At 36.5% G+C, this 27,627-nt stretch overlaps 1 long non-coding RNA gene across 5 annotated transcripts in view; it reads right to left on the bottom strand.

Annotated features, from left to right (window-relative positions):
• Positions 1-27,353, bottom strand: part of LOC112644008 (uncharacterized) — a 65,456-nt gene extending 38,103 nt beyond the window's left edge. For 3 of the 5 annotated variants that reach the window (XR_004810761.2, XR_004810765.2, XR_004810762.2), the window contains exons 1-4: positions 27,099-27,353; positions 26,337-26,422; positions 25,858-26,002; positions 18,874-18,919 (exon numbers count right to left, since the gene is read on the bottom strand). This is a non-coding gene — a long non-coding RNA (uncharacterized LOC112644008). Of the gene's footprint in view, positions 1-10,792; positions 11,902-18,873; positions 18,920-24,571; positions 26,003-26,336; positions 26,423-27,098 lie in introns of those variants that run through there. The other 2 variants (XR_003126055.2, XR_003126053.2) reach the window with 2 other exon arrangements.
• Positions 27,354-27,627: the final 274 nt, after the last annotated feature.

Here is a 27,627-nt window from a genome sequence, read left to right as displayed (position 1 = left end):
GTTATTTAAGGAATGATTTGCCAGAGTAAGTCCTGCCTTCTCTGTGTGATAAAGGGGAGGGGAAAATCTTTCTATAAATAAACTAGCCAGTATTCAATAATGTTACTAATTACAAGAATAAGCATGGCAATATAAACCTTTTAAAGCAGTAAGGGAACCTCATGACTATTTACAATTTATCCTTTACGCAAAAGAGGCTCCTGAGAATGAAAAAGGTCAAGCCACTGGCCTAAGTTTCAAGGAAAATTGCAGAATTGAGACAAAAGTCATGGTTTCCTAACTTATTATCCAATGTTCCTTTCATTATAAGTACATTTACTTTATGACATTAGGAATGAAGTAATTGAATACCGCTTAATTTTTATATTTCCTGAATAGTGATTAAATTTTTAGTGTGTTATTACTGTGCCATGAAATTATCAAGAATCTTTGTAACGATGTACTGTTTTAAACAGTGATTTTTTTTTTTTTTTTGATACATCACTCTTTTCTTGACACTAGGGGGGCTAAATGTGACATTTTTGCAAAAACTTTCTGGTCTACCCAACAGTTTTTTGTTTTGTTTTGATTTTTAAGCAGTAAATGTAGAGTTAAACTTTCAGAGTAAATACTCCCTCAATTCCCAAGGCAACAACTTAAAAAAGGAAAACAACAGAGGCCAGAGGAGGAGCCTCTAAGATGTCTGATTTGTGGCCCTGGTGGAACTTTGCACATTCTGAAATCTCCGGAGGAAGGAAAGCCATTTGTGTTAGTGCTGCTGGGGTGAGACAGTCCCTGAGAGTAGGTTAGGGGACTGCTTTGGATGTTGCTCTTTGCTCTTTCTAGCCCCTACGAGACTTCTTAGCACACTGGAAGCAATAACGGAAGGAATCAATTCAACTTTCGTGCTTGTAGAGCAGATTCAGAGATAATACTCCTATAAAAACGTTTCAGTTTCACATTGCTAGAATTTATTATTGTACTCAAAGCTGTTGTAACTAGTTAGCCAGGGCTGTCATAAGAAAGTACCCCAGACTGGGTGACTTAAATAATAAAGTTTGCTTCTTCAGAGAGGGGTACATGGACTGGCTCAGCTGGTAGCAAGGATCAGGGGAATGCTGGGCTTCAAAGTACTGAGCCTCATGTCTACCTATTGCTATCCACTCCACGGCTCGCAGACCCATCCCTTCCTACCAGTACCCCTGCCTTCTCAGAGAAAGGGAGTCAGAGCAAGGACGATTGAGCAGGCTGCTGGGTATTAAAACACATGAGGGCGGGCTTTGATGGGTTTGTGGTTTTGGCCAAAGACTGTACGGAAAAATGGCTCCTCTTCTTCATCTCTGCTCCCAGCAATCCCAGGACCAGAACTACCTTCTCCTGACCTCAGAAGTCATCCATTTTCTCACTTCAAGATAAATGACAGTTCTTTTTTTTTTTTGGAAAGAACTTGTTATACTTGGCTATACCCCCACCCAGGAAAATCCATTTCCCTTTAAAAAGTTGACACGATCCTACGAGAATCCTTTTCTGGGAACCAAAGTCAAGTACAGCTGCCAGAGCTACGTGACCTGAGTACTCCTGGACAAAATCATGAAGGAAGGTGACACTTGTAAAACAAAGCCTGTGTGTGGAGCGGTCACCCTCAGGTACCACGAAACTAGGGTGAAAAACTATATATTCAGAAAAATCCATCTTGTTATTAATTTTTGAGAATAAAATAAAATGATATATACAATGTTCATGCAATGGGACAAAATCATTCTGATTTTCAATCAGAGCTACCCAAACTGGAACCTACTTAAAAATAGATGAGTCATCTGCCAGTGACGCTGGGAGCGCAGGGCAATGGCAGGATTTGTGCTTGGATTGTTCTTTCAGTAGATCTGACCAAATGGCATTAATGTGATTTGAACTCTGAAGTTGCAGCCAGAGCCTAAAACGTCTTTTGCTCTGTTCCCCAGCTACCTGGAAATCACCGAGTTGAAAATGCCTCCAGTTCTAATCCATTAAAGTTAACAATTTACAGAGCCATTAGAGATAACAACTTCCTCTGTCATAGTTTCTCATAGGAATCCCCATGAAGGATTTATGCAAAGAGCAGATCAAAGGAAAATAAACAAATCCAAGTTTTGTGGCACACTGACAGGAGAGATGATGCAGGGTCCAGACTCGTGTGCATGCGCTGCTCTGTCAGGAGTCTGACCATGTCTTCTTCAGGATGGAGATCTGTGCCTAAGAGTGGCAAAGCAGACTTTAAGATGTGCACCTTTCTTCCCCAGTGTCCACAAACAACTGCAAGATGGATAGAGAGCCCATACTTTGCTGGAAACTCATTACTTCAGAGGGGTAATGTCCCTTGGACTCCCCTCAGGCCTGTCTCTTGGCGGCAGGGTGTTCCCACTGCTCCTCCTTCAGAGGTTCTTCAGGGTGGGGCTGTCTCTTGCTGGAATTTGCTTGTTCCAAGGCTTAACTTATCATTTTTATTCCTTTCCATTTTTCAATGGTCAGAGAACACAGTGCTCTCTGACCTCAGAGAATATACCCTCCTCTCATCCTACACATCCACTGCTTTCTTATCCTTGACCCAATTTTGTACTTTTCAACAAGAAACTAAAATCCATAGTATTGTGAAAAAGAGGGCCTTTCTTAGGTGCACCTTTAAGCTTGCAAACATTCAGCATGGTTTTCTTTATATTGTTGCAGAAATTTTTAGCATCAATAGGAAAATGACATTTTTAGACTAAAGGAGTCTATGTTTTCGCTCTATTTCAGAAACAGTATCAAATATTGGACTACAGAAACAAAATAGTTCATAGATACTGAAGTCATACCTCCTGAGTTCAAACCCTAGAGAATCTATGACTTAATATCTCTGTGACTTTGGGCAAATCGCTGGTGCGTATGTGCCCTAGTATCCCTGTCTCTAGGATGAGGAGGGGGTTAGTACCTACCTCACAAATAGAAAGTGTGAAGCTCTTAGCCTGACACAAATTTAAAAAAAAAAAAAAAAAAGGTGATTTCTATTCTGATGCTCTAATTTTTAGTTAATCCATAGATTCCAAGCTAAATTGTATTCATGTTGGTGAGACTAAAGAAAGAATGCTTGCGTCTCTCAGTTGGCTCATAGAGTGGCTACAGATCTGTTAGCTTCAGAAACAGTCCACCTAGTTATTATACTCACAGACTTTGTGAGATAGTCTTAGAGTCACTTTAGAATGCAGAAACCAGAGTAAAGGGAATAATAATGGCAAAAGGAAGAGAGTTGAACAGTTGAGATTTAGGAGGGTCAGTCAGAAAAAAAGGCTGTGATATTTTTGAGTATCTAGAGAAGAACAGGACCAGAAGTGAACAAGGGAACCAGATCTGGCAGTCTTATTGAATAGAAAACAGAGCAAAAATAGAAAATGAGAAAAGGTGTTTCTCTGATCAAAAAATAAATAATAAATTAGCTTGCCTGCCAACACCACGCCTTCCTAAATTCTAACAGGTGGTTTTTGGTGCTGAGTCCCAGAACAGCACCAATTAGGTCACTTGGAGATGTCACTCCCACCTTTTACCCCCTCGATGAGCACACGGGCTATGCTGTTTTCACACTTCTAAAATATGGGTAACTGCATGAGTAATTTTGCGTGTGTAACACTCATTTTAACACTTAATTTTGAAATAATGGAGGCTTACTAAAGAGTTGCAACTTTTATATATCATTCATTCCCGCTTCTCCTAATCAGCATTTTATGTTACCACAGTGCAATTACTGAAACCAGGAAATCAATACTAATGCAATGCTACTAACTAATCTACATGTAGGGCTCAGTTGAATTTTGTCAATTTTTCCATAATCAGTATAGCAAACTCTGGAAAATCTAGTTTATTTTTCTCTAGAATTTTTGGCGATACAGAGAGGAATCATGAGTCCTCTGACTCTGGTTCCATTTTGTCTTTAGGTTCCTAGCTTTATACTACCCAATCTGAAAAAGGGGGCTACTTCCATCCTGCCTGCTTTTGTCTCCTTCAGAATCAAGTGTTTTGAAGACAGCCTCTTCAAAACATGTGCAATTTTCAATGCCTTCCTTTCCTTTGTTTATATTTGATGTCATTTGGTTTTGTGTTTTCAAATTTGAAGTGGATTTAGCATTTCATTCTTTCTTTAAAAAAAAAAAAATGGAAAAAAAAAAAAAATGGGGGATCCTTGGGTGGCGCAGCGGTTTGGCGCCTGCCTTTGGCCCAGGGCGCGATCTTGGAGACCGGGGATCGAATCCCACGTCGGGCTCCCGGTGCATGGAGCCTGCTTCTCCCTCTGCCTGTGTCTCTGCCTCTCTCTCTCTCTCTCTCTCTCTCTCTCTGTGACTATCATAAATAAATAAAAATTAAAAAAAAAAATGACGTGAGACTTGAACTCAGGACCCTGAGACCAAGACCTGAACCAAGATCAAGAGTCAGATGCATAACTGAGCCAACCAGATTAAGTACTTCTGGCAGTGGTTTTAGACCATCTCTTAACTCAATCAGAATTTTCTCTCTTCTCTCTTCCATTTTTTTTCTCCATTTACCTTTGTGGCATAGCCTGGCACTGAGGTAGGGATGGGATGTGAGGAAGAGGCAGCATACGCTGGGATAGGGTATTCTCTATCTTAAATTATACTGAGGGCCTAATTTTATGTTAATAAAATTCCTTTCTTATTGCTTTTATTATTTTCCAGTTACCCAAAAATTCTGTTTTATTTTGTTTTGTTTTTTTTTTTTTTTTTGGTTATTGTTTTATGAATGCTAAAGACACTGGTGGTAACTGGAGAGTATCCTGAGTGGACCGAGGGTCTAGTCTCCTATCATCAGGCATCATGTTTGCCCCCTGCAGGTGCTACATGATATGGACTTAAGGAAAGAAGATTCTGTTAAAAATAAGGCTTACAAAGAATCCTGCCATATTCTCAAAAATCTCATACTGCATGGAATCTTATCACATTGTTTCATCATGTAGGCTCAGCAATTTAAGAGCAATATTAAGAAATGTGGGCAAATAGAATAAACAACATGTCATGGTTGAAAGGTAATTGCTCATGAAACATAAGTATTAACTTTGTTTTTGCTAAATTATAGGGAAAGAAAAAGAATCCTATTCACTGTCAGAACTGCAAAGATGTAATCGTCTTAACAAGTGAAAATTTCTTTTGGATTTTCATTGCTTACTAAACAAATTTTCATGAGTATTCCTTGACATAGAGGATGCTTACTATTACAGGTGGAATGTTTGTGTTCTCCCAAAATGCATATGTTGAAATCTTGACCCATAATGTGATGGTATTAGGGAGTGGGACCTTTTGGAGGTTACCAAGTCCTCAGGGTGGAGCCCTCATATGAATGAGATTAGTGGCCTTATAAAAGAGACCCCAGAGAGTTCTCTTTCCTCTTCCTCCATGAAAGGATACAAGAAGTCAACAACTTGCAGACCAAAGAAAGCCCTCACCAGAATTCTGTCCTCAGATTTCTAGAAGTGAGAGAAATAAATTTCTGTTGTTTACAGGTCACCCAGTATTTTGTTAGTGGCCTGTGGTAAGACACTTAGCTTGTTACAAATAGTAAAATAGAGTTAAAAGTCAAAGTTTCAAGGTCTTTGTTCATATAAACCACATATCTACAATTTTTTTGTCAGATTATTTTTAACATTAGCCGCAGGGACCAAAAAGATTTATGATCTCACTTTTTTTGGCTAATAATTCATGTAGTGTGTTAGGGGGACTCATTGGTAAGTGGAGTGCATACATCCCTTACCTGTGGTTGATTTCAATTGGTGGCATGGCTGATCTGTATTTTAGCACCGTTAATTTTCAAATCATGTCTATTGCACCATAAGGATGATAAAAGCCTTAAGAACTTGAAGTCATACTGCTCATGACTTCAGGGTCGTAAACATGTCATGTTGACAACGCTACAGTCTTTCAAGAATTCTGATGCTAGCAAAGATCTTAAATCCTTCATTGCTGACTATTTAACATGACACAGGATGGAAAGGATCCCAAGATCTTATATTAAGCCCGCTATTAAACATCTTGATCTTAAGCGCTTTACAGATTTCTTTTTTGTTTCTAGTGTTACCAACGTTGTCTTTTCAAAGAAAAGCTTCTCCCATTTATGTGCTCCATATGACTTTAACTCTCTCCAATAAAGAGGTTCTCAATAAATCACCACTCCTCTTTCAAGTTATATCAATATTTAAAGAAGCACATTTCTTTTAGCTCTCTAGACTGAAAATGGAATTCTATCAATTGTTGGCCTATGAACCATTCCCTTATATACTTAGGAAGTTTCGATGTAAGAAGGAATGAAGTTTCAGAATTTCAAAAGTTCTCCTTATGATTTAGTTTCTATCCTCAAGATCCTTGATTTTCAGTGTTTTATGTAATAACATTTGTGGTGGTTTGTTTTAGTCTACTCATCACTGTGGCTCCCTTCTTAATCTTGGATTCACATTTTCAGTTTTATTTTTCTGATCTTATGCCCTATTGATTCTTCAGCTTGTTTCTTGTTATTACTTTGCCAGAATCCATATTCTTGCTTTGAAGTGAAGTTTTAACTAAGAGTTCCATATGGTAAAGAAAATAGTATTGACTCTTAATTTTTTCATTTATCATGACAACTTTATTAATCAAAGTAGATGTGACATCCACTGTGATAGAAATTGAGGATGCAGTCATAATCTCTGCTCTGAAGAAATTCAATTGTGTGGCGTGGATAAAAGAACTGGAACACACTATGGAAAGTGTTAAGATTGAGGTGTGGGCAAGGTGGTGTGCCAAGGTAGAGAAGGCACAGCAAAAGAAGAAGACCCTACATTAGCTGGAGGTGGAATCAGGAGCAATCACAAAAGCTTTACGAAGGAGGTGGCTTTTGACCTGAGTCATGAAAAATTATTAAGCTCTTTTTCCCTGTCTACTTTTACTTTCAATAAAAGCTTTGATTTTAAAATATCACTTTTATTCTTTATGTCTTCCTCCTGTTACCATCCTATTTCACTTTTTCTCATCAGGACTCACTTTCTTGAAAAAATAGTTTATCTGCTCTATTTTCTTACAACCAAGCACTCATCCATCACAGCTCTCCAGATTGTACTCCAGCCACTGCACAAAAACCATCTGTCAATTCTCCTAGATGACATCCTAATTGCCAAATTCAACACCAACATTTCTTTCCTATCTTATTTGACCTTTCTGTATCATATGGCACAAGTTATCACTTCCTTCTTAAAACTCTGTCATCTATTCACTTTCTTGCTATCACCTTCTCTAACTTTCTTCATTTCTAGGTAGTCATGTGAAAGTTTTCCTTAGGTAATTTCTCTTCCCCCTTGTACTACTTAAAGAATCCTACAGAATACAGAGCTCTAGGGTTCTCTTCATTAATTACTTTATTTAATAGTGGCTAATTGTATGATCCAGAATTATCTATACCTGAGGGCTGGACTTGCATTTCCCTGGTGTAGATGCCCTGTCTGCAGGTATACCATTATTCTGACATCAGTTGATGTATATGAAGTGTCTGTAGGGGATCTACTTTGAGTAACAGTCTAAGGACAAAGGAGGTGTGTGCATGACTAGTTAAGAAATTATATGTGAATATCCAATGGGGTTCTATTTGCTCTCCTTCTTCTTCTATTAAAATTCTTGGCTATCTTATTTGTTTGGCAGAGATAATTTTGGCTTATATACTTACACTTGCTTTTATTAAATCCATTGGCTTTATGGTTCTTTTCTATTTGCAATATTTCCAGCAGCAATTGACTCAACTCCTATACTAACCTCAGTCATGTATTATTCACTCCTTCTATGTCATTAAGAATAATGCTGAATTGGAAAAGGATGATGATCCATCCTAATAGTACCTCATTAGACACTCCTCTCCAACTGTATGGTGAGCTATTTATTCAGTTCCCATGACCAGCATCCTCTGACCTACATTTCATCAATAACAACTTTAACCAGGCTGTCATTATTTACCAATTTCCCAAATTTCTTTTCTTCATTTTTCTCTTTAAAAAATAGAGCCATATAAAACCCATTATCAATGGCTCATTGATTTTTATGTCCCTCCCTATTTGTTAGCAGACCCTTATTTTCTCTGCCCTTTTTTTTTTTTCTTTCACTTTCAACGTTTAAAAACTCCCCTCACTAACTCAGGCTGTGTGTTGCCCTCCGTCGGTTTCCTCACTGAAAGTTTCTTTCTCAGATTCTGTTCCTCAGTTCTTAACAGAATTTTGTTGGTCCATATATAAATTCCATACTAGACATTAAACTATTGGGTGAAGAAAATATGAGGAGCATGCTTTTAAAGAGCTTTAGAAATCATGTCTTTTTGAAGTGATAATGGGTGATAATCACAAGCATGTTTCATGAAAGTATGCCCTCCTGTTGTTCAGCTTTTGGAAGCTCTCATTTTCAGAAATATTAACGAACTCCTACAACATGGAAGGGGTTTGAGGAGCTGAAAATCTTTAGCTGGAGGAGCCACATTTTAAAGATTTTGCTTTGGCTTTGCATCTTGCTATTACAACAAAGATTGTAGTCATTGATTATCGCATCCCTAAGTGCTGGGGAAAGTGTTCTCCACAAAACCAGCTCCATCTGCTGAGTTTCAAATCTTATATAATTTTCACATGGCGTAATTAAATATTTTAATTACTAGCATCTTTTAGTTTTCATGTGCTTAGAGATATTTAAAGTGAAGTGTACTACTTATGAACATTAAATAGCACAATAATTACAGGGAATTCATGGAAGGATGTTGCAGAAGTTATCTGGATACCCCAACAAATTACTGTGTGCCTTTCATTTGAGAACCGAAAAAAAATTAATTAAACCTTTCTTACAATACAGCAACATGAAGGGGGGAAATTAATCTTATAGCTCTATAAGGATGATACTTAGAAATTTTGATGTTCAATAAATGACAGTGTTCTTACATTAAATTTGTGGGCTGATGTTTTTAACTGCCTTTTCTTTCCTTTTGACCTTTCTCTTTATGGTTCTCAATATTTCCTGATTCCATTTATTTTGTTATTCTTCCATAGCATATGAGAACTTCCCATTTTACAGACAGCTTCATTAAGAAAGGTTTCCCTAAAAGGGAAATATGAGTATATACAGGAAATTTAGAAAATTAAGTCAAATCCAGTTTTAATAACATTACTTCCACACACCTCATCCCTACCACCTCCAATTTTGACCTTCCTTTCTTTCTTTTTCTTTCTTTCTTTCTTTCTTTCTTTCTTTCTTTCTTTCTTTCTTTCTTTCTCTCTCTCTCTCTCTCTTTCTTTCTTTTTCTTTCTTTCTCTTTCTTTCCTTTTTTTTCTTCTTTCTTTTTCTTTTTCCCATTTTGGGTATAGATTTCTTCTGGAAATATCTTTCTACTTTTTTGATTCTTATTATCTACAAAACATAATGAGTAATTGATGCTGAAATTTTTATCTCTCAGTAACAATGAGAAAACAGAATTAGATATTTGAATAATTGTTTTCAAATACTGAATGACAGAACAGGACTGTGACTCTGAATGGAGAGAAACAAAGTGGGTCCTTTGATGGCCCTGGCTTTCACTGTGAATCTGCTCTGGGCTCTAGCACAGGAAGGGGGAAGCTCAAGTAGATCGCAGAAATACTGCTGCCTCGAAGAGGTAAAGATCAGATACTAGGGAGACTGAAGCGGCAGGTAACTGGGGTGCAATGGCATAGAGACTAGAGCAACGCATGTAGAGGACATCAACAAGTATTTATTGGAATCTTCTGGAGTCTTTGCTGAATACTAAGCTGTGCAAACACTGGTTCTAGAAGAATCTATTCAACTTGGCTTTATTCTAGAAGCAAGCTAGTTCTAGGAGAACTGGCATAGAGCAATTATCAGGAAGCTGTAAGAAGAATTGTTCCCAGATGGAAAAAGGGCTTAGAGACATTAAAGTGCCAACAAAGGAATAATGGACAGTTGTTTATTAAACATTGGCATTAAGTCCAGAGACCAGAATGGAGACACACTTTACTGGAAAGGATAAAACATACCTGGAATAAAGACTACTGTGGATAAACTCTGGCAAAGTCTAAAATGAATAAGCCAATTAAGAGATAAACTCAACTGCCTAATAAAAGACAACTCTATTCTACCTTTTTAAATAAGAACACAAAACTCAGACTCTTGATAATATAATTATCATAATGTTCACCATCCTATAAAAATTGCTAAATATGTGAGGAAACAGTTAAATCTTAGCATAAATTGGAGAAAAATCATAAAGAGATTCGGAATTGATAAAGTAGTGGAATCGGCAAAGACAAAGCTTTAAAAACAGTATAAGAGATATTGAACATGAGGATATTGACATAGAAACTATCCACACTGAGAGAGAAAAAGGTTGAAATGTACAAACAGAAGCTCTGAGACATTGTGATAATACAAAGGGAGATAGAATGTAAGTCCCAGAAAGTAGGGGAAATTGAATAAATAAGGGTCATATTTCTCAAAAATTAATGAAAAATTTTAACTTTTAGATCTATGATATTCAAATAAAATTGAATAAATAAGGGTCATATTTCTAAAAAATTAATGAAAAATTTTAACTTTTAGATCTATGATATTCAACAAATCACATGCATACTGTCAGTATTACATTATAAGAAGAGCATGGCAGATGGAGTATATATTAGTATGGCTATTCTTGGAAAATACCATCTATAATCACAACTCGATATACAAAAATCAACTGTACTTCTCTATACCAGCAAGGAAAATTCAGAAAATGGATGATTAAAAATTACTACTTATAGTAGCTTAAAAATAACATGAAACGATTAGATATAAGTTAAAACTACATGTGGAAGACTTGTACAATGAAAGCTAAACAGTACTGTTGAGATAAATAAAAGAGGATCTAAGTAAATGGAGAGATATATCTTACCCTTGGATCAAAAGTGTCAATGTTGTTAAGATGACAGTTTTCTATCTTTTTTTTTTAAGATTTATTTTTATTTATTTATGATAGACATAGAGAGAGAGAGAGAGAGGCAGAGACACAGGCAGAGGGAGAAGCAGGCTCCATGCCGGGAGCCCGACATGGGACTTGATCCTGTGACTCCAGGATCGCGCCCTGGGCCAAAGGCAGGTGCAAAACCACTGAGCCACCCAGGGATCCTCAAGATGATAGTTTTCTCCAAATATATCAACTGACTCAAAGGAATTCCACTCAAAATGCTAGCAGGATGTCAAAATTAAATTTATTTATTTAGGAAGGATGTAGAAAATGACAAGCTGATTCTAAAATTTCTTTAGCATTGCAAAATATCTATAACAGTCAAAAGTAGGTTACAGAAATAAAAGTCATCCACTACAAGAACTAATGGAGGAAAAGGTCAGCATCGGTATACTAAAATATTTAATTTACATTTTCAGAAGCCGGAAGAAAGAATAGTAATAAACTTTTGTACATGCTTACATATTATTCTACATTTTTTTACTATTGGAGAAAGTTTTCTACATTCGTAACTCCCTTTGTGTATTTTCTGAGTATAAGCATCTGTAACAAACGTTTTGTATGCAGATCTACAATACTTAAGTGGGAATATAAACCCTTAATATTCCCAGTTTGCCCATTTTAAGTATTACAGATGGTGCTATATATAAAGCTATTTACTTTATGCCTAACAAATATGAAATTAATATTTTTATTTTAATAACAAATAAACTGCATCTAGGCAAATTATTCCTTTACTTTTTATAGAAACTAAAGTCTCAAGACCAAATATTATTTACGAAGAATCATAAGCTAAGCTACCACCATTTTAAAACTGGATATCAAACGTCTTTTGCTGGCTTACTTTTGATTCATAGGAGAGACTTGCATTTGTAGTGTTAGATACTGGAAGGAGACAGAAACTTAAATATTCACCTAAAATGTAATGAGATAATGAGCAAGAATTTTTATAAAATGTCTCTAGGAAATTATGCATACATGATGAACAATGATACATAGACATCACCTCACAGTCTCAAAACCAGCAGACTAGAAAAAAATCCCAACACTACCTGCCCACCTACCCTGACCAAGTAAAATTGTTTTATTTGTATTTGAGTTTATAAAACCATTTTGGGTTTCTGTGAGTCTCTTCTGTATTTGACCTATATGATTTAATGTTTTCCCAGTAGCAGTTTTTCCCTTTGATTGGAAACAAAATGAATTAATCATTTAGGATACCCTGCTGAAAACTCTGTTATTTATTTCTGGTGATTAGGGGTAGAGAAAATATCATGGCTTCAAGTCTATATTTCTTTGAGCCTAATTATTAGATAATAATTAGGTATAGTCTCTGAATTAGTTCAGACAGATTCTTTACTGTGATGATCTACTGTATTGCTTCATAAGCTTACACATATTTTAGAGTATATCAACTTTTAAAACTTATGTGTATCACTTTATTGCATGTTCAAAATTGGCTTTGTTTCTTAAATATTAGCTTTTGAATTTTCTAAATTTGTGAGTTTAACTCCCATCATTCATAATTATACATATTTCCATTGAATTTATTAAATATACATATTTGAAGAGATGAAACATTTGAAAATTGTCTTCTTTTAAGGTAGTGCTTTCAAAAACCATTCCATTAACATTATAAATGACACTAGCAAATAAAGCCTGCATATAGGAACAATAATTTGCTTTCCTTTGTGATGGAGTAGAATCAAAGCTCGACCAAATTTCATTATACAGATCAAATAGTATCTATTAGACACTATTCTACATTTGGTGAAATTACTTTGCTAATAGTGTGAAGTTTACTAGCATCATTTTTAAGAACTAAGAAAAAGCAGAATAGCTGTTTGGGGGTATTAAATTGTATCCCCAAATTTCCCTTCCCCTAATAGTGTTCAATAAAACTTTACCAGATTCAATTTGACCTAATAATTCTAAGGGGAGACAAGCCAGGCAATCCCAAGTAATGGTAACATAAAAATATGGCATATATATACATATAATAAAACATATTTTAAAATTCATTTAATAAATATTTGCTGAACACCTATGTACCAGGAATTTGTGAAATATAATACATATTTTAAAATTATTTATAATATGTATATATTTGAATTACATATAATTTTCAAAAAAATTAAAAGTATAAAATATATTTAGTAACCTTTCTCTTCCTGTTTCTTTTGAAGCCACTCTTCACCTGAAGGAACCAGTTGTAAAAACTTGGTATATATCCTTCTAAACTCTTTCTGTGTTTTTACTACCACATAAATAATATTTTATTCATTCACATTTATTCTAGATTTTATATACATCTACATATATAAATGAAATCATTAGATAGTTTTATTTTGTTTAGTTTTCCTGAGAGTTGCTTTTCTTCCTACTTAAAATATGCCCTTAATACTTAAATACTTAAAAGTATTTCCATGTCAGTACTTAGAGTCTATCAGTATTTTTAACTTTTTTTTTTTTTTTTAAACATCTCTTTTATAACCCTTAGTGTGAGTATATCAAAACGTTCCTGATTTTCCACTATCAGGTATGATATCAAAGGTATGTGCTCATGATTTGGTTACTATAATTCTTCCTCTACTGATTCCTGGGGTTTGACCAATGTGATTAGCAGGACACACAAATTCCTCTGGAAGAAAACTCTCAGAGAACACATTTCCCACAAATAGAGTCTGAGTACCGCAAATTCATGTGAGATCAAGCAAGCTAGTTCTAAAACCATCATTCACCAAAATGCAGCTAACAGTAAGTACTGCTTTCCTTGGTTCTAATTTACCCAGGGAATTTGCCCCAGATAAGCATCTAAAGTTAGTTTCTGCATCACGGTTCCTCTATATTTTTCTGTGGTTTTAACGTTGTACTTACCACAGTATTTCCTCTTCTTATACTAAGATAATTTGTTTCTTCTTTCACCTAAACTATTGCATGGTTTGGGGGGGGGAGGGCTGTGTCTTATTTATCATAGTTTTCTAAACACTTAGAATAGTGCCTATGGGCAGTGATCTTCCAGAAGGGTTGTTGAATGAGCAAATACTACATATAACATACCAGTTGTTTATTTCTGTGAAAGGGAAGATAGTACAACTTTTAATGTCATGCAAAGTCGTAACAATTTGGTTTATCAACATGTGAGTGATCCTATTATCCATCTAGAAAGTTGGTTTCAACCTGAATCTAATGCATTGCTTTATTTTATTATTATTATTATTATTATTTTTTGCAGGAAAATAAAAGGTTACCTATTTTTTGTGAAACAAATTATCTTAAAAAGAGAAAGAAGGGGAAAAAAAAGAAAGAAGGAGCCATTTTTAATTTTTTGATGTTGGTGGATTTAGATATTTAGAAACTTTTGATCTAGTAAAATTCCTGTCATCCTGCATTCAAACTTCAGCTCTACTCTTTCTAAGCTGCCATCTTAGCTTCTCTGAGGCTCTGTTTTCTCCTCCTTCAAATGAATATAAATATGCTTTCCTAAAATTGGCATTGTATAGATTAAATGAGATACAGCCTGAGTCGTATGTCAAGTGCCATAGCTTCTGACATTAAGAGTGCAATGTTAATACTAGTATTAATGAATAACAGCATGTGGAATAATGAATAATAATAATGATTATAAAAATAAGAATAGGCGTAATAGCACTTATTGAGTATTCACTCTGTGAGGAACTGTTTTCCATTCTCCACATATATTAACTCATTCTGTCTCTATTACAACATTTTAAGATGGGCATTGTCATGGTCCTATTGTATAGATGAGAGAAGTAGGGCTCAGAGGTAAATCAATGGACTGAGATTATGTAGTTAAATAGAGAAACCAGGCTTCAAATTCAGGAATCAGCTGCTGGTAATACAGGAGATGATAAAGAAATAATGATTGCTATCTCTGTGTGAGTACTTCTGACTATTGTTCTTCAAGTTTAAAGGCTAGTGAGTTAGAATGATTCTAGCTTTAAGAATTATGCTGAATGTAATAGTTCATAATTTTCAGAAGGTATAAAGTTACTGATCCTTTATTTGCTTCTATTAGTTACTAAATTTTCATCATGCTGTCAGATTAAGCTAGGTCATAATGAAACACATAAATTTACTTAAGTAAATTAAATGTATTAATTGAATATAAATGACCATGTCGGTAACCTACATCCCTATAGTAATGCAGTTAGGTCTCCTTCCATCAAATTTCCATTTTTTTCCTTGTCTTGTCCTTTATGTTTGTTATCTGGATACTGATACAAACAAAACATTCAATTTCTACTTAGAGTATCATGTACTTGGTTAATTATTCCTCACACTATTTAACATAGTGACAGATTAGCTCTAAATTTTCAAAAATTAAGGAGAATATAAAAACAGTATTATGTAATTAGTATTTTTCCTTTATGAGTCCTGTTCTGATAAAAATTCATATTTCATAGATGAACATGGAAGAACATGATAAGAAATGCATTCTTGTATTTAAATATCAAGTTTTAATCTTAAAAGGAATAGAACCATTTAATTGTCTCCTTAAAAATATTAGAAGTTAGAATATTAGATTCTAAAAATATTAGAATCATAATATAATATGATTATATTAAAGAAATCAGATAAATCCTCCTCCATCCAGACTCACGGTGCTGCTGAGAGTGTTTGTAGCCTTAGCCATGAACATAAAGTTAATATTAACATGGTTATTTTCATTATTTACTGGGAAATTCAATGTTATTTGTGTAGAATAAGGGATATTCAGTAGGTGGTTTTGTGGAGGGATTATAGTATTCAGTTTTCTATTTATAAATAAGCAAAGGGAAACATGATCATCATCCTTAAGGTATTAAATTCTATTTGGGAAGATAAAGTTTATTCCTATTTTAGAAAAAGTAGGTTTTCTGAGTATGAGAAATACACAAATTAAAGACGTGGTTTGAACTGTACAGAGGGAATAAAGGGTGGATGCTTGTGGAATAGTCTCTTCCGAGCCATTCTTTGAAAGAGCTGGTGTTATAATCATAAGTTTAAAGAAAGATCATTTAAAATCCATTCTCCACATTCTCCACAAATCTATCACTTCTTTTGATGTCAATGTAAGAAAGCTACCTTTACCTGCTCCTTTGCAGGAAAAATAAAATCAAAGTCAATAAAGAAAAAGATTCCTTGAACTTTCTTTCAACATCCCAACAAACTTAAATGCATGCACGATGATTCTCAAATTCCCTTTCAAGGAAGGAATTGATGGTTATGCTTCTGGGTGTGCTATTATCAGACAGTCTGCAGCTGAAAACCCCTTCAGTGTCAGTCTTAGCCACAGAGAGCTTCTCTGCCAATTCCCATCTTTACCAATCCCAGGGACTAATCATAGTAGGACTGTATAGACCTTGATCAATTTGAAGGGCCATTCTAGCTCCAGAGCTCCCTATGTGATGAGACAAGGCTGTCATTAAATCTGCCACATAGTGTTCCTTCTTTTTCTTTCTAATAATGGTCCCTTCCCATCTTTTCCAAAGCTAGATCCTTTAAGTGCCCCTTAATTAGCACCCTGCACACAACATTTAACATGCCTTTTGAAACTGTCTCATTGTCTTTGAAGTCAATATATCCCCCTGATTTTCTTCACAGTCTCATTTTCCATCACCTCTTTTTTTCTATATATATACAGAGAGAGAATATATGGAAATACATACATACATACATACATATATATGTGTGTATATATATATATTATTTTTTTTAGAAAGGGAAAGAGAGAGAGGGAGAGAGCTAGTAGGGAGGCGTAGGGGGAGAGAGAGACTCTTAAGCATGCTTCATGTCCAGCATGGAGCCTAATGTGAGGCTTCATCTGAGATTATGATATGAACTGAAATCAAGAGTCGGATGCTTAACTGACTACATCACCCAGGTGCTCCTTCTTTCACCCAACTCTTAAATGTTGCTCTATGTTAGGATCTGTACTAGATCCTCACGTACACATGATCTCCCTAGACATGAATGAAAAAATCTGATTCATTTTCATGGTTTCAATTACCAACCATCTGCTTAAGTCAGAAAACTGCACCGTCAAGCCAACATTTTTCTTCTCTAATCAACATCTACAAATGGAACTCCTTACTGGCTTTACAACTGGAATGCCCACATGGATCTACAACTTTCATTTATGTGCCCAACATTCAGTGATTCAGTGAATCACTAAGTCTTATTGCATCTATTTCAAAAACATTTTGTATTCTAACTTTTTTTTCTTTCTTTCTTCTTTCTCTTTCTTTTTCTTTCTTTCTTTTTCTTTCTTTTTTTTCTTTCTTTTTCTTTTCCTTCCTTCCTTCCTTCCTTCCTTCTTCCTTCACTCCTTTCTCTTTTTTAGGGGGGAGGGTTGAGGGCATGTTGAGGATCCTCATCTTTATTAACTCTAGTTAAGGCTATCACTCTTACTCTTTACTTTTCTGTATTTTTTAAAAATTTTTATTTATTTATGATAGTCACACAGAGAGAGAGAGAGAGAGGCAGAGACATAGGCAGAGGGAGAAGCAGGCTCCATGCACCAGGAGCCCAACGTGGGACTCGATCCTGGGTCTCCAGGATCGCGCCCTGGGCCAAAGGCAGGTGCTAAACCACTGCGCCACCCAGGGATCTCTACTTTTCTTTATCTCTTCATTTTCATTCATCTCTACACCTTCCCATTTATATAGAGCAGGGGCCAGCTAGCTTTCTTTGTAAAGGACCAGACAGTAACTATTTTAGGTTTTGTGAGTCACACGGTCGGTCACGGTTGCAACTACTTAATTCTGCCACTTTAGCATGAAAGCCCTCACAGGCAAAATAAAGATGAATGGTCATGCATGTATCTCAATAAAGCTTTATTTAAAGAAATAAAACAGGGTAAAGGCCAGATTTCCTTTGTTTGCCAATGCTTGCACTAAATCAACATTTTTTCCAAAACTTTTTCCTAAAGGATACTCTTTCTTTAGATCTCAACTTAGATATTACCTGCCTGTATTTGCATGTGTTTCCAATACTTTATTTTTCCTATTACATTTTATTTGTTATGTATTTGCCTGTTACCCCATTGGCTTATAAACTGCAGTAGAGTAGCAGCAAAATCTATCTTGATAATCTTTGCATCTCTAGGATTTGTACAGTGTTTGGCCCAAGGTAGGCACTAATAAGTATATTTGGATGAATGAAAGCATACTCAAAAGTATGGATTTGGGAATAAGCTAGATGTATTTAGGGGAAACCAGAATTGCTTAAAGGCAAAACAGGCTATGGGTGTGGGTAGTAATTTGATATGAGATATGATTATACCTTCCTAGAAGATGCATAGAATCAGTAAATTATCTTGCAAACATTCTAAGGTTTGAAACAGCCTTAGGAATTTCATATTGCAGCAGTGAGCTGGACTCAAATTTTATTTTGCTTCCATATGATTCAAAGGTATAATGCACTTCCATCAAGATGGCATACCTAATTGATTTTCAGCATAGGGTGGAGGGGTTTTGGTGAGTGTAAAGGAAATTGGTCCCAGAACCTAAATGTCTGTCCAATTTGGACTCAATCTAATTGTCCTTTCTCGTGCATATTTTCTCAAAGCCAAATGCCTCATTTCACTTACTTCACAGGCCTTTTTTCTTTCCCTGCCTCTGAATCTTTTCATCTGCTATTACTTCTGCCTTAAGCAATCCTCTCTCTGTTCTTCATTTGGCTTCTTTCTCAACTTTCAAGTTTCAGAGGGGATTCCTACAGTTAACTAACTACATATATACCGAACATCCTATCCCTGTTGCCCCCTTTCATTGTGTCAGATTCCTCTTTAGAACCAACCACCAGCTACTGGAAATTGTGGTTTTACTGGAAATGCATTGTGCCCCAGATTCTCTGCGAAGAGAAGATAATGATGGTACTTACCATACTGGTTTATGTGAGGATTGAATAAATTAGTCTTGAAATTTTTCTGGAAAATAATATAGGTTGGGTATGTAAAAATAGTGATGATTAATTTAAACAATAATTATAGGATTATTAATGGCAATTGTAATACTACCTACTACATAATAAATATTAATTATTGTTTATTACTTATCACCCTCCTTAGGCCGCTTAATCCATTAGAAGAGGGTCACATGTGATTTTGTTCTAAATTACACGCCCAATGCCCATGACTGTGACTGGCACCGCAGTTACTGTTGAATGAACGAGACAGTTCCTGATAGCCTTCTCTCCACTGCTGGAGGTGAAAATCCTTGAATTAACCAGTGTCTGCAGCTAGACCAGGAAGCAGAGGCCGACAGAGGAGTATATCTTGCTCAGGTCACCTACTCAGCAGTTGTGAGGTAGGAAATTAAGCTGGACAAATTTGTCTTGTCCAGGCCTTCTCATGTCAGGTTTTATTTCACCAATTGCTAAATATTTACAAGGTTTTGAATGCCACACAAGACTTCCCATCTCTTTACCAGTTTTCACTGGCAAAACTGGGCATAGAAAGTTTTCGTTTTGCACAGCGGCTCACTCCAAAGTTCCTGTGTCCAGGTTTGTAAGCACAAGGGGCCAGATATCATGTAAGTCAGTTTTTTGCTTCTATCAGAGGTTGGTGGCTACTAGCTTCCTCAGACATATACATTTGTCTATCTATGAAATTTCACAAATAGAAACTTTGGTACTTAAAAGTGAGGAAGAAATCTGGCAATCAGTGGGGACTGTATGGTTCACATTAAAGGAATAAAAGCATTTCTAGTACTAGGGGATGAATATTCCAAACTACATAGCTTACATTTGAATGATAAATAAATTTAAAATATTTGACTGATGCTAAAACAGGTACTTAATTCCTAAGAAAATTGTTTTGAAACTATTGCATAGATACCAGAGGAAAAGTAGCTTATCTATTTTAGAAAATAAGACTGTTACATTTACTTTCAAGTATTCTGGTAAACAAACATTCAAGGTTACAACTTACAATGTATTTTTATGGTAACAATATTTCCCATTAAGCACAACACAATAAATCTTTTTAAGGCTTTTTTTGGATGTATTTTTCTCTGAGCTGTATTTAGCCTTGAACAAGGCATCGTGATGAAAAAATTTCCTAGAAACCCATGTTGAAAAACAAGAACTTATGAAATCCCATTTTATCTACAAAGAGACAGCAATGAAAAGAAAAAAAAAACTTATTACAACAAATGAAAAATTGTAACTCCTTTGCTACTAAAAATTCCTTTTATTGTATTAACACACTGTCAGAACACATAAACCTATTTTGTATAGCAATCAATTCTAAAACAATTACAAAGCTTGCAACACAGCTCTGGAAAAGATCTTTGAGTTGTCCTGGCTGAAAAATTCTCTGAACATAATAGAACTATAATTTTGAAGGAAGGGGCCTAGGAATTATTGTTCCTAGGGAAAAAATATTTAAAAAAAATAAATATTCGGGTTTTAAAAATCAAACTAGAACACCCTGATATACATAAAAATAGGAATCATCTTTAATATTTGGTATCTAGGGGTCATTTTTGTGTACATTTGGATATATTACCATTTGTTCTTTTTCTTTTGCATTTTCTTTTCATCTGGAAAGGAATGCTACTAATTCTAATGGGATACTATTTTGAGCAAGTTTGAGAGTTTTCCTTTCCTTTCTCACCACAGAGCTAGGTGAATATTTGTCTTCATAGAGGATAAACCAACTCTTTTGCCAATATGGTACCTAAAAAAGTAGAGTTGCAATAACTGAGGAACAGGTAAAATCCCTTATGTTTCCAGTTCTACACCTAATTTGTAATGTGTAAAAAAGTTACCATGAGTATCACTAGAACAGAACAGAAATGCATGAAGTAAATTTGCCTATCTAGATAAATCAGGGAGTAGGAACAGAAGTGAGTTCTCCAGGACCAGAAGCCCTGTTGGAAGGCATCAGCAGAACTCTAAGCAAAAAACAAGAGCCAAAACAATGAGCTACCTACTAGAATGGAGGACAGCACTCAGACCAGATGACCCTCCCTAGAGTGACCCAGACACTTAATCTCTTGTGGGAATTCAGATTAATCCTGGGGAGAGGAGAGGTGAAGAAACTTGACTGAGTATCAAAGAGATTGAGAATGCATCAGAGGGGCTCAGATTCCATGAACCAGAACGCTTAACTTTTTTGGCAACAGTTAATAGAGGGATCGTGAGGTGATTTTAGTGTACTTAAGGATAAAGAGACCTTAGCACATATCCCAGATGTTTATTTCAACTTGCCACATATACATTCATACATGGAACGCTGTTTTTCAAATGCCAATCTATTTTAATATTTATTTATTTATTTATTTATTTATTTATTTATTTATTTATTTATAATCTCTACCCCCAATATGGGGTTAGAACTCATGAACTCACCGAGATCAAGGGTTGAATGCTCTATCAACTGAGCCAGCCAGGTGCCCCTCAAATGTCAATATATTTCAAACATTTTTCCATAGCAGTAAATATATCTCTACCAGGTAATTTAATGCCCATATAATTTTTCATTGTATGAGTTTATTGTATTACATTTAATAAATTCCTTATTTTTGGATATGCTTTGCTTCTCACTTCTTTGTCTATCTAGGCATAAATTATGTTCATCTTTTATTTTTTTTAAAGATTTATTTATTTATTTGTTTATTTAGTTATTCCTGAGAGACACGGGGTGAGGGGGGGGGGGAGAGAGAGAGAGAGAGAGAGAGAGAGAGGCAGAGACACAGGCAGAGGGAGAAGCAGGCTCCACGCAGGGAGCCCGATGTGGGACTCCATCCCAGGTCTCTGGGATCAGGCCCTGGGCCAAAGGTGGCGCTAAACCGCTGAGCCACCCAGGCTGCCCTATCTTTTTATTTTTTTTTTTATTTTTATTTTTTATTTTTTTTTGCCCCTATCTTTTTAAATTAAAAGTCTAACTCAATAATTTCTAGATCACATGATAGGTATCTTTTGAGGTTTTATATGGAATATCGAATTCCTCTAGTATTCTTGTACCAATACACATGGCTGAATAGTATCCATAATGGATCTTTTCACTGTATCTGGGGAACAATGAATAGGAAACTATTTGGAAATATGATAAACACTTAATATTATCTCAAATTTTTAAAGTCACTTTTATTACAAGTGGATTTAAGTGTCTTTAGGTAATTGGCTATTTTTCATTTACTTATTTTTCAAATGGTACTTTAAAAAATTGGATTATTTTTATATAAAATGTTAATATTTATTCTGCCTATAATATGTTAAAATATTTCCAGTTGATCTACTACTTTATTTTTAATTAATTTTTTGGAATAACTTTAGTTTTTCATAATATTAGGTAACATAATAAACGGCGTTCTTGTATACCCTTTACCTAATTTCCCCTGATGTTAACATCTTACATAACCATGGTGCACTTGAGAAAACTAAGAATTTCACTCTGGTACAATATATTCATTTAGTGAATATATAGACTTCATTTAGACTTCACCAGTTTTCCCACTAATGTCCTTTTTCTATTCCAGAATCTAATCCTGGATATGTCATTTCATTTGTTATCTTAACTTTTTAGTCTACTTCATCCTGTGAGAATTTTTCTGTCTTCTTGTTTTTCATGACTGAAACTCTTAAAGACTACCAGTCAAGTATTTTGTAGAATGGTCTTCAAGTTGTGTTTGCCTGACATGATTACATTGAGATTATTACAGGTGTGGGGGAAAGAATACCACAAAGGTGAGGTGCACTTCTACCACGGTTAGTCTCACATGTCAACTTGGCTAGGCTATATTTCCCAGTTTTTTAATCAAACACTAATGTAGGTGTTGTTGTGAAGGCATTTTGTGTATATGATTAACATCAACAATCAAATGACATTAAGGATATTATTCTAAAAAATTTGGGTAGATGTCATCCAATCACTTGAAAGCGTTAAGAGCAAAAAAAGATTTCCTGGAAAAGGAGGAATTTTGTGTTAAGAGTGCAGAATTAAATTCTGTCTGAGTTTCCACTGACCTACAAGTTTTAGATTACCAGTCCCCTAAATCACCTGAGCCAAATCCTTTAGATAAATCTATATTGCTATATCACCCTATCTATCTATTGTCTACTATCCATGTATCTACATTCCAACTCACCTATCTATCTGATGCTGTTACTATTTTCTGGAGAATACTGACTGATACATCTTCTCATTGCATGATAACAGGAGATAAATAGTATGAACATGACTCATGATGGGAGAGTTGTTAACCTTGACCACTTGATGAAGTTGATATCTGCCAGGTTCCTCTTCTGTAAAGTTTCTCTTTTTCCTGTATAATCCTCTACATTTTACAAATGAATTGTTAATTCCAATGTATAGCCAAGCAGATTGGAATTAAGTTCGACTCCCTTGGAAGGGCGACTGTCTACATGTATTATTTGGAATTTTTCACTAAGGAAGACTTTTTCCTTCTTCCATATTTATTTATTCATTTAACCTTTTATTTATATCAATATCAATGAATATATACTTACTTTGTTCTTTGAGTTGTAGTACAATTTTACTTTTTAAAAAAAAGATTTTATTTATTTATTCATGAGAAACAGAGAAAGAGGCAGAGACACAGGCAGAGGGAGAAGCCTGATGCAAGACTCGATCCTAGGTGTTGTGCCCAAGATTGCGAATCTGAGAAACCACCAAGGAGCTGACACTGATGCAAGTGCACGAGGGTTTATTAGCAAGCTTGAGCTTGGGTCCAAGTATACCCTACACAGCGGAGCAGAGACTTGGACCCCGAAGTGGGTTACAGCTGGGTTTTTTATAGGCTGGTCTAGGGGATTTTCAGAAGGGATGGAAGAATTTCTCAAGTTCTGTTTACATTTTGATATGGGGCTTTCAAGGGCATTGAGCTCTGTTCTCATTCTAAGATGGGACTTTCTACCACGGGCGTGGGCTCTGTTGTCTTTCTGATATGGGATTACCTGCTGAGGACATTGAGGACATTCTGCAGTTTTTCCTGTAAAGTTCAGCTCTTATTCACAGGGACCTAAGATGGTTGTACTTGTGCTAATGCTAAACTTTAGGTGGGATGGCCTTAATTTTTCTCGGCCTCCACACTGGGACTCTGGGATCACGACTTGAGCCAAAGGCAGATGCTCAACCACTGAGCCATCCAGGTGCCTGAGTTGTAATACATTATTATCATTTATTTTATTGCTCAAATTTTTCCAGGTATAGCCACTGGGAATTTTCTTAATTGGCTTCTGTGTCCTTTTTATTCACCCCCCAGCTTCACCTTGCTTTCTTTGAACTAACTTCCTTTTGGGCACTTCAAGATCTCCCAAATCATCTTGCCATATTTCCTAAGACCCAAGAATCAGTTGTTTTTCCACAGGACCTTGGTTAAACTTACTGGCGAATTGTATTTGGAAACCAAGAGCTAAGCTCTCAGTGTGAGCTACTGATATGTTATTGTTTATAGGCCCTGTCAGTAGACAGAGCTGAGAAATACATTTATCTACCCAACACTATGCCTATGCACACATCTGAAGTGTCTCTAGTGCTAATCTAACCACGGGATATTCTAGACCTCCTCTCTTGCTTAATTTTAACTGTTTTATTTGACAATGAGGAAACTGGTTACCATTAACTATGATTTATTTACTTTTTTGTTTAACCATAGAATACATATAAAGTAGTCTCAGCTGGTAATCCATACTCTTGTGGGAAATCAATTTAATAAGTACAGTACAATTTTTATATATGGTTCTTTTTTTATCTGTAGCCTTAACAATATATAATAGAAACATTGTTTACAAAGCTACTCAGGTCATTTCATTTTTTAAAAGAGATTTATTTATTTATTATTTATTTATTTATTTATGATAGACATAGAGAGAGAGAGAGAGAGAGGGGCAGAGACACAGGAGGAAGGAGAAGCAGGTTCCATGCTGGGACCCCATTGTGGGACTGGATCCCAGGACTCCAGGATCGCTCCCTGGGCCAAAGGCAGGTACTCAACCGCTGAGCCACCCAGGGATTCCCCAGTCATTTCATTTTTACCTTCACTTTTTACCTTCACTTTCTTCAATGAAGTCATACTGCACTATATACTGTAATACGTTTAGTTTTATATGTCACTTTCTGTACTCTTGGTTAGGATCCCTTGACATTATGGTTGATATTTTAAATCTTGCATACCGTGATGTTCACTCTCTATGGGTTTTCACAAATGCCAACACTGTACCCAACACTACGGTTTCATACAGAATAGTTACATAACCTGAAAAGTTCTCCTGGGTAGCCCCTTTTTCATTAACCAATTTCCTCTGTACCACCCTCTCTGATAGCTTAGAAAAATTTGTTAATTTGCAGTTTCTTTTACTAAAGGATGGGACAATGCTCTTTATAATTCAGCACACCATTAAATTGATTCTAGAAGTCTGGAATTGTTGATAAAGGCTTCAAGGAATTCAATGGGGAAATTATTATTTTTAACAAATTGAACTGGATATCATATAGTTCTTAAAATTGACCATTAATTCATACCATACTTAAATATTAACTTAAAATGGATTCTAGATCTAAATGTTTAATTAAGAATCATAAAATTCTTATAATAAAATGATTAAAAATTGGGGGTAGGCAATGTTCTTTCAGATAGAACACAGATAACAGAAAACATAGCTTTAGAACTGGGTACATCATCACATATCTATAAGTCTGACTTCACGAAAATGAAATCTTTTTTTTTTTTTTCCTGAAAGACACTATTGTGAAAATAAAAAGGCAAGAATTAGATTGGGAGAAAAGTACTTAGACATTTATCACACAAAGAAACTGTACGTAGAATGTAAAAGTATCTCTTACAATTCAACGTTAAGACCACAAACCATGAGTTTAAAACATTGATAAACCCTGGGCACCTGGGTGGCTTAGTTGGTGGTTTAGGCTCAGGTCATGATCTGGTGGGCCTCGAGATCCAGCCACCTCTCACTCTCTGCCCTCAGCAGGGAGGCTGCTTGGGATCCTGCCCCTCCTCCACACATGTGCACTGATGATGCTCTTTCTCTAAAACAAACAAACAAATCAATCTTTAAAAAAATTTGATAAAACCTCAGACACTTCACAAAATATGCAAATGTCCAATAAACCCATGAAAAAATGCACAGTATTACTTAGGAAAGAAACTGCCAAATTAAAATCTCAATGACATAGCACCACAAACCAATCATAGTTACTAATACTCACTTGAAAGACTCTTACCATGATTTTTGTTCTCAAGGTTGTGGACCAACTTGAACTCTCAAGGTAGAAATGTGGAAAAGGTCTAAGCATGTTGGAAAATACTCGGTACTCTTTTACAAAGAGAAGCATACATTTACTGTGACTCTTTGGCACTTACCCAAGAGAAATTAAAAACAAAACCAAAAACGTGTGCAAGGACGTTTACATCAAAGCTGTACCATCTTCATATCCAATAGTCCAAACCTGGAAACCAAGTGTTTATCATGAGACAAAATCAACAAATTTTAAGTGTTGATGAATTATTTAAGTGTGATGGATTGTAAGTATGGTACACTTAAAAATAAATACAAAAAGGTGAGGGTGTGGGTGTGCGTGGCAAACTATTGGTAAATAAACAAGCATCTCAAAATGGTTATTCTCTTTGAAAGAAGCCAGGAAAAAAAAAATAAGAAGAGAAAAGGTTATAGTCCATGATTCCATTTGCAGATAATTCCTGGAAATGCAAACTAATCTGTAGTGAGAGAAAGCCTATCAGTGATTGCCTGGGGATGTATTGGTGGAAGTGATACAAAGGAATACCAAGAAATTTTTGAAGGTGACAGAAATGTCTGCTGTCTTGAACGTGGTGATGGTTTTATATAGTACACATTTACATTCTGACAGTACTTTATTCAAACTCTTAAACAACGTACCAAGTAGGGTAGGTGAGTCGAGAATGGGGAGAGGACTCGAGATCCCAGCATTCCGTTCGCGCTGCCACCAAGATGGCGGCGCCCATGGCCCCCTGCTTCGCCTTGGCAGGGTGGCGGGTTGACACCCCAGGCTCATCAGAAGTCTGGCCCACGGGGCTGCGTGATGCCGCTCGGGGGCTCACGGTTGCTGGCGGCGCAGAATATTCAAAAGCTCAAGGGGTTCTTACCTGAGAAGGGAAGGAAGAGCTCTTGCCCCATGAACAGGGCAGTTTTTCCCAGACCATCTGCTTCGGAGTCCACACCACGGCCACCTCAGGTAGGGCACGGGCCGCGCCCTCCGCCTGTTTCACTTCCAGCGAGCCTGCCACCGAGCGACAGCCCTGCTGGGAGCGCCACCGCCACGTGCTCCTGGGGCCTGAGCCGCGCCTGGCGTCAGCCATGGCCGACGCCGCGCTCCTCACAGGGGGGCGGTGCTGGACAGCGGGGGGGGGGAGGGGACGGGGGCGGCGGGGGGGAGGGAGGGGGACGGGGGCGGCGGGGGGGGAGGGAGGGGGACGGGGGCGGCGGGGGGGGAGGGAGGGGGACGGGGCGGCGGGGGGCTCCCGGCGGGCTCCGCTCCACGCTGGCTGCGAGCCCGAGGGCACGGCTGAGTCCGCGTCACACCCCGGGCCCGGGCCTCTTCTACCGCCCGACCTGGAGGTCAGGCCCGGCAGCGCGGAGCTGATTGGCTAGGCGACGTCATATCCGGTTCCCAGT

This window comes from Canis lupus, chromosome 1 (assembly GCF_003254725.2).
Source record: "Canis lupus dingo isolate Sandy chromosome 1, ASM325472v2, whole genome shotgun sequence".
In the NCBI taxonomy this organism is placed as follows: domain Eukaryota; kingdom Metazoa; phylum Chordata; class Mammalia; order Carnivora; family Canidae; genus Canis; species Canis lupus.
Note: the sequence above shows the minus strand (reverse complement) of the source record. Positions and strands in the feature narration are given on the sequence as shown.